Source organism: Micrasema longulum, unplaced genomic scaffold, assembly GCF_059751315.1.
Source record: "Micrasema longulum isolate JH-2025_06_02 unplaced genomic scaffold, ASM5975131v1 h1tg000570l, whole genome shotgun sequence".
NCBI classification, from domain to species: Eukaryota; Metazoa; Arthropoda; class Insecta; order Trichoptera; family Brachycentridae; genus Micrasema; species Micrasema longulum.
Genome location: NW_028277766.1, coordinates 1,303,910 through 1,316,108, shown reverse-complemented (window position 1 = coordinate 1,316,108; position 12,199 = coordinate 1,303,910). Strand labels below are relative to the sequence as shown.

The following is a 12,199-nucleotide window of genomic DNA, read 5'->3' as shown; positions in this document are numbered from 1 at the left end:
AAAATTCTTTATTGCTCTCACTAAATTGACCCTATATGGGATATGCTTCTTCAATTTGGTATTCATTCTATGGGACTCATATTGATCATATCGAGTCTGTCCAACACCGTTTTCTAAAAAAAGTGGCACGGTTGCTCGGATTGTATAGAGGCAATCATTTCTTTTTTGAAAAACAACAATCTCTTAATCTGTCTCCATTGGAGAAACGTAGAACTGAGGTGGACCTTAAATGCATTTATAAAATACTTAATGCTTTAAGTGATGTCCCATCTTTGTTGCAATCGATTTTTTTTCATGTTCCCAACCATGTCACCAAACGTCAAAGTCCGCTATAAATCAAATTTTGTAAAAGCGACATTTTTATGCCCAGAATGTGTAAATATGTCAATTCGTCACACAATTTTTTTGGGATAGATCATCCGGCTTTTCGTAGACCTCTTCGCCACTACATCAGTATGGTATGAAGATATATTGGCATGATTTAGCTAAAAGTTTTATATGTTGATCGTGTAAATGAATATATTGTATACCATTACTTTGTTGCCCTAGTTTGTCTTTGTTATATAGTTTTATGTTCTTTTTGTTCAGTTTATTGTACATTTTTTTCTTCATATCATCGAGATCGTAGAACAACGACGCATGCGATTTTTTTCAACTTGACGTAAAAACGATTTATTTATTTTTCTAGATAATTGCAAAACGCTGTCCCGGTTAGTAAGTGCAATAGACCATTTTCATCAAAATTAAGTTATGAATGCCAATATGTTCATTATCTAATAACGCGTCCATGTAGCTAAAGAATATTTTTTTCCGTTATAAAATAGTATTTTCAGCATTTTTTTAATTGCTAATCTCCAGTTACCGATTTTCCTTATTTGACATTAAAAGCAAAAAAAATGTCTCTGGTAAAATTTGCAAAATGGTATATTGAACATACAAGAACAAGAGCAGAAGAAGTATCTCATTTGATATTTGCGTTAGTTGTACATATTTAAATTTTCTCAAACCTGAAAAAAGCGGCTTTATATAACTTACTAAATATTATTAAATATTTGTATGTAACTACTTATCGACTTTTCTATGTCTACGTACCCGTCTTTTTGTCTGGACACCAATTAAACCAACATGCAAAACCCACTATACACCTTCCCCATAGTTGTTACACAAAAATACAAAACAAACACGACATGCATTTTAATAAGCACATGCACTGATTAGGACAAACCTGCACTGATAAAATCATGATACATTATATGTTGTTTGAGAAATTGTCCTCCCTCCATCCTCCCTCCATCCCCTCTACCTACTTTCAACTATTTCTCAAACAACATATAATATTTTCATAATTTAATCAGTGCATGTTTGTCCTAATCAGTACACGTGCTTATTAAAATGTATTTCATGTTGGTTTTATATTTTTGTGCAACAGCTATGGTGAAGATGTATAGTGGGTTTTGCATGTTGGTTTAATTGGTGTCCTGATGATGAGACGGGTACGTCTCGAAATCGGTAGACATAGAAAAGTCGGTAAGTGGTAATGTATAAATATTCATTAACATTTAGTAAAATGTTTGACCACAAAGTTAATGCTTTAATATTAATTATAATTTATACAACTTTTTCAATGTCAAATATAAAAGAAAGTGAATGTTGCATTTTTCGCACATCCGTCGTTGTTGTACGATCCCGACGATATAACTGTTGTAATTGACCTAGGCAGTATATATAATAAATTAAAAGTTGATAAAATTAATGCGGAAATAAACTTTAAGAAATTAGCAGAATAAAAGCGTGAGCGAAACAAAGAAAAGGAAGTATTCACAATTGCAAATGCGGAGTACTAAAAAACATTTCAAGATAAATAAACCAGTTGCGGTGTACAGATATAGGGGGAACAAACTCATTGTTAAAACGGTGGTTTTGTCTTGTCTGTCAAATGTGCATTGAATCTTAAATCCATCAGAATGCTATCTCTACATCTTTTGTCTACTTTACACGCTCCAGGAAATATGGAATTTTCCTGCAGACGACGAAGGGAGGAGACGGAAGATCTGAAGCAGACAGGAGATAAGGAGTGAGTTGTTCCGTATTTGTAACGTAACACTGCATTTATCACTTCTGAATCATCGCTTTGAATATTGAAAAGTACAGAAATGATTTTTTCTAATTAAATTCAATTTTTCTCGCATCAAAAGAACGATACAAATTAATCAAAATATTTAAGACGTTTAATCGGAACAACATTTAAAAAAATATTTTTAATTTATTCTTTATAAATACTCCAATCGATATCCCGACTTCACTTAAGACATCGAGCTACTGGAAAAAGTTCAATATGCAAATTCTAATATGTAAATTTAGCTAATGGGGTCTAAAATTTCAACCATCCATGCGCTCAGTAACTGCAAAACTAGTTGTAATCTAACTTCTATTTTTATAAATTTGTTTTTTATTTCGTTTTTTAAAATATCACTCAAAATCTGAGCTTCATTGTCAAATAAAAAAAATAAAAAAAGAATGTAAATAGTTGCTAGATTTCTTACTATCCATGCGCTTTGTAGCTCCAAGACGTGCTGTAATCTAGCTCCTATATATCATAATTGTAATATATATCATAATTGGAGACGAGGAACTAGAATACAAACTGTTCATGCGCTCTGTAGCTGAAAGACGTGCTGGGATATTTATTATACAGCGCCCTTGAGGTCATTTTCATAAAAATGGCGCTATATAAATTATCCAAACGTATTTATATATAAATACAAGGTGTTCTTTAAATTCTGCCACATCCGAAACCACGATGATCAGTATGGGCAAGAAGACATATTAGCATATTTAAAACAATATTTAGAACGCAGAATTAAAAAAAAAAATATTAAAAAAATAAATGGTTGCTTACTTCTGCAGGGAAGAAGCGAGGGGAGCGTGGCCATGTGGTTGACGGTGTATCAGACTCCCCCCTCCCCTCTATTCGCTTCTCCCTTGCAGAAATAAGCAACCATTTGTTTTTTTTAATATTTTATTTTTGTAAATTTTATTCGTTCTAAAATTTTTTTTTATGTGCTAATACGTCTTCTTGGTCACACTGATCATCGTGGTTTCGGATGTGACAAAAAAGGATGACTCAAAAGGATGCCCTACTACGGTAGATTAAAAGCACTAGGACTTTCATCATTGGAAAAACGACGGAAGAGAGGGGACTTGATAGAAACTTATAAAATACTCAATGATTACTATGACTGCCATGCACTATATCAATTAAATCCCATCATGCATTTACTGGGTCCTCATTTCCACCTCAATCCCAAGAAAAGCTTCCTTTCAAGCAGGGAAGTTTCAGATTGGGATAAATTGCCAAGCCTAGTTGGCCATTCCAATTTGGTCAACCAGTTCAAAAACCGGTGCATTTTTAGAGGAAGAAGATCGTAAAGGCTGCCTGCCTATAAGGAATAATAATATGTATGATGCATTTTAGATTTTCCATACAGAAAACTTAATTTTACTTTGTAGGTAAAATTAAAGATAAATGTTAACACTCAATTGTAACACGGGCCTGAGAACTTTTGACGAATAGATCGTTATTCTGAAGGCACAATACTATCCAATAAAAAAATATTTGTGTAACATAGTTTCACTGATGTGAAAGATGTCGGTCTGCAAAGTGATAATGTTCTTAGTTGTTTTATTTTCAATTTCAATTTTATTTTTTCATATATATGTACATTACAAAATGGAATATCTTAATTCATACATATATAAATAATTAAAATAATTAGGTAAAATTAGGTATATATAAAAAAAAACGTGTAAACGCCTGCAGATGACTCTGCAATTTCTAGTACTTAATTTAATTCGGCTGATGAGTCTTAACTACATAAAATAAAGTAATCTGCTAATTAAATACTTAACTTCAATATCAATGCATAGATGGCGCTTCCAACTCGCTTGTGGATGGGTTCTTGATTTGTAGCATATATAAAAAAAAACAAAAATGTTACCTGGTGTGGATATTCGCTAAATAAGCGTAATGGGGAATGTTGTAGTACCTACATAAAGTGGCCACTTAACCCAGCCAATGATAGGTCATAGCCCTGTAAACGCTCGAATATCCATAGTCCTGAACCTTGAATTTGAAAAAATTCTACCTCATATCTGTAGGGATATAAATAAAAAAATTTGAACTAGATTTTATACGCGGTGCTGCGCAAGACCAGAAGTTATGACGAAAAAGTTAGCCAAGTACCAGTTAGAAATGTGTTATTTGTGTCCTAGAATCTTATTTTATTTTATTTCAAGGATTTCGTGTACATGAAGTCAAATAATTAATGAAGCAAAAAGCCCTCCGCCCCTCGCCGTAACCCGCCCGCACTCATCCGCCCGCACCCTCTTGTCATTCAAAACCGTTGATTTTGTTTGTTTTAATAACGCAAAATGGAGTCGAGCTGCGAGTGGCCTCATTATCTGGCGATCATTATATTCTGACTCTGTTCCGCCAATTCCGGAGGAAATTATAATTAATGGCGGCGCGGAATAATAAAGTATTCATTTACTAATAAATTGTTAAAATATTATACACCTGAACGTTTGATCTGGAATTCAAAACACGAATTTTCCCCAAGTCCGAAGCTTACCGGCTTATGTGACGATAGCGACGTGTAATCGGACTGTATTTTTATTCTCTCTCGCAAATGCCTCCCGATACTGTGCGAAAAAGACAACGCACGTCAGTAGCCCAATCACGAATAACTGTCGACGTGCTCATAAGCGACGTGATAAAAAATTCTCATATTCGCGAACACAATGCAACATCCGTGAACACAAAATATTTACGATTTGCAACGTATAACCCTGCTGCGCAATCACATATTTGAACTTCACCGATGTAAAAATGAAAAATATTCCAAAACTGCTATTTTTACTTATTTATTTATTATTTATCATGCTTTTCATTGCATTTAGCCAGCGGTTGGCAAGCCAAATGTTAAGAAACGCAGTTGCCATAGTAATTGTAATATGATTTTCACTTTTTCGTATTATTAAAATTTTATTTATTGGGGATATCGACAGTAATACAAGTAAAAAAAATATAACAGATGAAATAGGATTGGCATGGTTTAGTTCAAAGCCTTATGTCTTTCGTTTTTATAAATATATATTAAACCATTATTATATTACCTTTGTTTGTTTTTGCTACATAATTTTATGTAGCAATGTTCTTTTTGTTCGGTTTCTTGTATTTATGTTTCTTCATGTAACTGTTGTTATTGGCTTAGGACGTATATATATAATAAATATATATTTTTTCTCTGATGAGAAAACCACAAAAAACTCGTGCGAGATGGGAGGGCAAGTTGGTTATGATTTTTTTTTTTGATTTTGCGACGGTAAAAACCGATACCAATGATGACGAGCCGTCAAAAATAATTCTTACATTGAACAATACACAAAAACAAATATTTATTTAATTACCTGCCTTTTTACTGGAACAGATCATAATTTCTGGACTGGTGGCTGTCACGTACGGCTGAGTCCACTACGTACGAAAAATAAATAAATTATCATGCTGACGAAGACGTAGTAATCACGCCAAAATGATACACGTATATGAGATTTTTTAATTAATTAAAAACACTTTAATTGGCTTTTTTGTAAACTTGCTATATGTCCTTTGGTAACTTTTTCCTTTCCAGCGTCGATATTACGAGGATTTAAATTCATGGCTTGTCTATTTGTAACACGCCGGAGAAAGATAAAAAAAATATGTTTTTAGTGGGTAACTCATAAATGCTGATTTTTAAGCTACCAAGTTGTAGTAATTATTCCGTGATATAAAAAACGTAAAGGAGTAAATTTATGATGTTAATATTTTATTAATCATTAAGTACTCTTTAAAAAACTATAAATAACCGCTTATTTTGACCGTTGCGCAATAATACTTTATTCAAACGCATACAATGAAAATACAGAACAAAAGAGCTCGTAATTCATTTTTGACATTAATCGGAATTAAAAATAGCCATCGCTTTTATAGAATGTTTAAAAATAAATACCAAAGTGGAATAACATCCATATTTTGCAGCTCGGGATGCAGTCCTCTCGCTATTTGGGACATGAGGGTGAAAAATGGACACATAAAACGCATAACGGACAGGCAAGTAAACTCCCTTGTTCTAGAGATGATGGGAGTCAATGTCGCCACAACCTATATAACCTGTCCAAAGAACCCGAAAGACAGTCTGGCTATAAAGCTGCCGTTTCTGGTGATGGTGGCGAAGAACCTTAAGAAATATTTCACCTTTGAGATAACGATCTTGGACGACAGCAATATGAGAAGGCGTTTTAGGGCATCAAATTTCCAATCCTCCACTAAAGTGAAAACATTTTACACCACGATGCCAATAGCTTTGTCCGACGGCTGGAACCAAATCCAATTTAACTTGGCTGACTTTACGAGGAGGGCTTATGGGACTCAATATATGGAGACGTGCAGGGTCCAAGTCCACGCGAACGTAAGGCTGAGAAGGGTGTATTTCTCTAACAAATTGTATACGGAGGAAGAGCTTCCCCAGGAGTTCAAACTGTATCTTCCGGTTAAAGGGAGAAAGAAACCTTCCAAGGAGATACCAACGCAGAAAATGGAACAACCCCCGCCTCCAGCACCCCCGCACACACCTCCGCTAACCGAAATTGAAGCTTAAATTATATAAATTCGTCGTCTCGATGAAATATACACGTTGTATCTATGTGCCTTTCGTTTTTATTTACAAATAAAGCAGTTCATATATATTTTTATTTGCTTCCTCTTGATTTCCATCCATAATACCTTCTGTACAAACTAATATTCTGTCCGTGCGGCTCGACTGTGGAATCATCTCCCATCCAATATCAAAGATGTTTCTACAGCAACTATTAAGCCTTGTTCAAAGAAACATTTTTATCTTTGTTTTACCCTCCTCTCTTACATTTTCTCTTCAGACCCCTTTTTTTTCTTGAATACTATTTTGCTAATTTTATGTAAGAATTTTTTTTTTCTTGAATACTATTTTGCTAATTTTATGTAAGTATTTTTTGTTGAAACAAAAACATGTAAATAGCGCGTCAGGAAATATAATTAAAATATTTCAAGCAGACAAAGATAAATTTTCTGTTTTTTTAAATAAATTAAAAATCGTAAGGTCGTAAGCCCTGTAAACGCTCGAATATCGATAATCCTGAATTTGAAAAAAAAATTCTACCTCATCTCTGTAGGAATATTGATAAAAAAATATATACCTACTCCCCCTCGGGAGAAATCCAGATTTGTGTATGTACAAAAAATACACATACCAAAAAATAATGTTGTGTAATAAGATCTGGTCAAAATATAAGTATAAATAAATTGCAGAATCATCTGCAGGCGATTACTAGTACTTAATTTAACTCGGAAGAGTCTTAAATACATAAAATAAAGTAATATGCTAATTAAAAATACTTAACTTCAATATCAATACATAGATGGTGCTCCAACACGCTAGTGAATGCTTTCTCATTTAATAGGATATATACAGGAATCAAAAATGATGCCAATGTCGATATTCGCTAATAAGCGGAATGGGGAATGTTGTTAAAAAACGTAAAGTGGCCACTCAACCCAGCCAATGACAGGTCGTAAGCCCTGTAAACGCTCGAATATCGATAATCCTGAATTTGAAAAAAATTCTACCTCATCTCTGTAGGAATATTGATAAAAAAAAAAAATTAAAAATCGTTTACAAAAAAAACGCACTTTGATTTATACTAGGCATTACTAGATTATATAATAATATTATTGTAGTTACGTTGTGCGTTTCCAAAAAAGAGCCTCAGCTCTTGTGCTTGGAGAACGACTTACACAGAAGATTTATTTATTATACTTAATCAATGTTTTTGTACAAACTATTTTGTTCATTTACATTTTTTATATCCGATTGAGTTGGTTTCTCACGCATAAAAAGCATTTTTTCCAATTGTTTTATATCCTCTATTTCTTTATGATCCGTAGAGAGGCTATTAAAGCATAATTCTCTGATATTTATAATTTTGTTGGAATTGCTTTGTGTTGCACTTTGGAATTCTGGAATAATTTTGGAATCTTAAGGATGAACTTGTTTTAAATTTTACACTTTTACTGTCTTTTATTACTTGAAAAGTTTTAATTAAAAAAAAAACTTTTTACATCGGGGACTTGAAATTTTGAAATAAGTTAAAAAATATAAAAACACTCATAATCGATTTCTTAGATGTAATCAAAATCATAATTTGACACAAATTTTGGTTAAGGTAACCAGACAGCGGAGTTGCCAAAAAGAATATCGCTAAGTTGGGGTGGTTTCGGCAAACTAAAATTTTGAAAATAAGCAAGTCCCTGTATAAATAGGTGCAAAGGTTTTTACGGTCACTGTTATCAATGTTTCTTTTTTGGGTGATACCGTGTGTGTTGAATTTGTTCCAACATTTCGGCTACCATTGCAGGAGCCATCTTCAGTTAACCCTGAAGATGGCTCCTGCAATGGCAGCCGAAACATCGGAACAAATCCAACACACACGGTATCATCTAAAAAAGAAACTTATTGAAGTCCCTGTATGCCTAAAAAGACATGTTTATGAATCGTGTATATTGCCGGTGACGACATACGGACTAGTCTGTTACACAAAAAAGTAGCCAGAAACTAAAATGCACGCAACGGGCAATGGAAAGACAAATGCTCGGTACGTATCTAAGGGACAGAATAAAAAATGAAGAAATAAGGCGCCGAACCGAAGTCGTGGATATTGAACCGGAGACGTGCGTGCAAGACACTCAGCGAGGCAAAATGATTGCAGACACTCTAAATAATAATGTTGAGACCAAAAGAAGTGTTGGAAAGCCACGGAAAATATGGGTCGATGACATTGCCTCGATAGCCGGTAGAAAATGGATGATGAAAGCGGGTGACAGGAAAGAATGTAGACGTTTGGAAGAGGCCGCCATCCAGCAGTGGAGCAAATAAGGCTGTAGAAGAAGAAGAAGAATCTTTGCACGTGAGAAACAGCCGAAGTTTGCAACCAGATTGAAAATGTTATCAAAAGAAAAAAACTAATTAAAATCCGCTGTAAATGTATGAAACAAGCATCAAGTAAACAAGGCAAGAGACAAAGAGTCGGAAACGCAAATAAAAGATTCTTTTTATTTATGCGGAGGAAATAAATTTTGCAGTATGCACTGAGGCGCGCATTGCGCGGCACACGGCAAAGGCTGTTATTTAACTATAAAGTTCACAAGTGTAGTAAGAAAACGACATAAACATTAATGAAACTTCTCTTTATGTAGTTGAAGAATATGCTTATGTTAACAGTGAGAAAAAAACCGTAAGCACGTATCCCAGCGCACCATACTGGGCTAAGTGCGCTGATGACATTTTAATGCAACTTAACGTTGAATTTTAAATTAACCTTTTTTAGCATACAAACTGAATGGTTTCCTGCAAGATGTGTGTTGTCGTTTCAAAAATCCCGTAAACATTTTTCTTTTGGGCACAAAACTAATTTTGTGCCTTATTACGTTCATATGTTTTCATTAAACAGCAATACTTTATTTGAGTTTTTAACTGAAAAAAAAAGATCAACTTGTCCCTCATAATTATCTTTGACATAGGCAACACCTGTTATTCTTCCTACCATGATGCAGAGCCAACGTGCCAATGACAATTTCGATACGTAGAGCAATCTTGATATTTAATTGACTAGCCTCAGATATCTTAAATATCTTAATTTTTAATTACTCTTACAAATTTTCTTCATTTTTACTATTATTTCCATTTGTAAATACTCACTACAAACTACAAACTTTAAAATATCATTTTTTCACTTACATTTTAATTTTTAAACAACTTTCATTTGTGCTTTTCTTTTTCCTTCTCTTTTTAATACTATTATAATTAACCTTACATATACTTGCTTTATAATATGGAAACTTCACTGGTCCATTATTAGAATTAAGTCTAATTGTGTAAAATATTAAACTTTGTAACTGTACTGTATGTTTCCTCAATAGAAGAAAATAAAAAATATAAAAAAAATATCGATATACATATTTTATGACAGTGGGATTTCTCTTAGGAAAAATATAATCAAATTGTAATGATAGTTGATTTTAAGTGAATTTTTCAACATTTACTTAACCTGTTTTATAAAATATTTTGTAGTTTGTTGAAGGTGAATTAAAGGCATTTTCTGTTGTGTTCTAAATAAAAAATAAAATAAATTAAATTAAAACTACACAGACATAAAAATAATTGAGATGATAAAGGCCGTATTAAAAAATAAATCTTACATTATACAAAAGTAACCATAATAATGTCAGTGAAAACATGAATAAACCGGCTCGTGGTCCCGTGGCCAGTATCGTGGACTCACAAATCAACGGTCCGAGGTTCGAACACCACTATGTGTAAATAACTCATAGATTCGTTGAAAAAGACTCCGAAAATACATTTGGGTAAATTGTAAGAGCGTAAATATTTCTTATTCAATGAAAAAATAGACTTATCTTAATCACAAAACTTTCTAAGGTTAAAAATGAACTTAAAATAATAAAAATACGTATTTACAATAGTTCCACTTTTGTTTATAATTTTCACCAGTGACCAGCATAATAAGACTAGTTGGGTCCATCCTATTATCAGCACATTTGCCTACCATACAATAAGTTTTGAGTTCGATTCCCGACACGTTTAACATTTAAAAAAAAAATATTTAAAAAATATTTGCGTTAATATGATTTACACAAATATTTGATTTTGAGGGCCATTTTCAACGAGATATAAATAACTCTATTAGAAAATGAGAATCAAGTTGGGGTAGAGTGGAATTCGAACCACAGACCTTTGAGCCGTGAGTTCGAGACACTAGCTACAGGACCACAACTCGATATGAAATATTTATTTAAAAAAATGTGTTTTATACTAGAATATTTTATAGTCCCAGGACTGGCACCTGAAGCGTAAGAACTGAGCATCTTACCACCATGTAACAAAAACGATGAAAATATTATGCAGAAAGGGAATGATGATGAAGATAATCAAAAATAAAAAAATAATAATAATTATGCTTTATTTTTTTAATACTCGGTTTTATTATTATAATTATTGTAAGAAAACAAAAAAAAAAAAAGAAAAAAAAAATGTAAAATGTTTGAAACTATTTACCAGACTTAAAGATGTCTATTTAGGTAAAAGCGCTCGTTTTGAATAAATTTTATTTATATTATTATCAAAATCATTAACAATAGAGTTTTATCGAGAAATATCTTTAAAAATATCAATTTTATTTAACAATTACACACTTATACCCGTATGCAGAGACAAAACTTAAGGTGAGAAAGGTACCTTATATTGTCTTCACCTTCGGGTTATTCTCCGCATTTGAGATTAGAATCCTTAAGTTTTGTCTCTGCATACGGGTATTAATTTATAAACAACGTCAAGCAATTTTTCGTAATCAATCTCTTTTTAACTCCAAAAGCTATGATAATAGATTTTTTTAAAGTTTTTAAAATAAAATTACACAGCTCGTATTTCTTGGTGCAATGTATGCATACAATTATTTTATTTTACACATTTCTATATATTAGGTATGTTGCATTGTATTTTACACCTTACAGGAAAAATGGCGAGTGGGTCTTAAGCACATTGCAAAATGTAGCCCCTCTTAGGGGCAGTAAAGCAGTTTTATGAAAAGAAACGAGAATTCTTAGTGAAGTGTTTCCCTTCCACGGTGACTGTAATACGGAGAACGTTGGGCTCTTTCTCCCGCGGGAGAGATGAAGCGACTTCAGTAAAGTCAACTGAAGGCTTGTGGACATTTAAAATGCAATAGGTTCGGGACATTATGTGCAATTCGCTGAGAGGCATGTCCCCAGGACTGAATTATACTAACTAAAAGTTTTGCTTAAGAATGCATACTTCGTAAGTAATGCGAACAGACGTTATTTGCAACATAAATTCTCAACTAAACGCAATGAATATTAAATAAAACATCCCGCTTTCACTAATCATTGTTCTTTGATAATTTATAAGATGAATGAAGTCAAAATGACCAGTCTAACGCTTCATATGCTAGTTCAGGGACTATGAAATATTCGAGTATGAAAACACCCATTTATTTATTTATTTGACGGACTTATGCAGTCCATTCCTCTTAT

General features: G+C 33.0%; 1 pseudogene; it reads left to right on the top strand.

Moving 5' to 3' along the window:
* The first annotated feature begins 5,961 nt into the window (after positions 1–5,961).
* LOC148280551 (cilia- and flagella-associated protein 20 pseudogene) lies at positions 5,962–6,792 on the top strand (annotated as a pseudogene).
* The last annotated feature ends 5,407 nt before the right edge of the window (positions 6,793–12,199 follow it).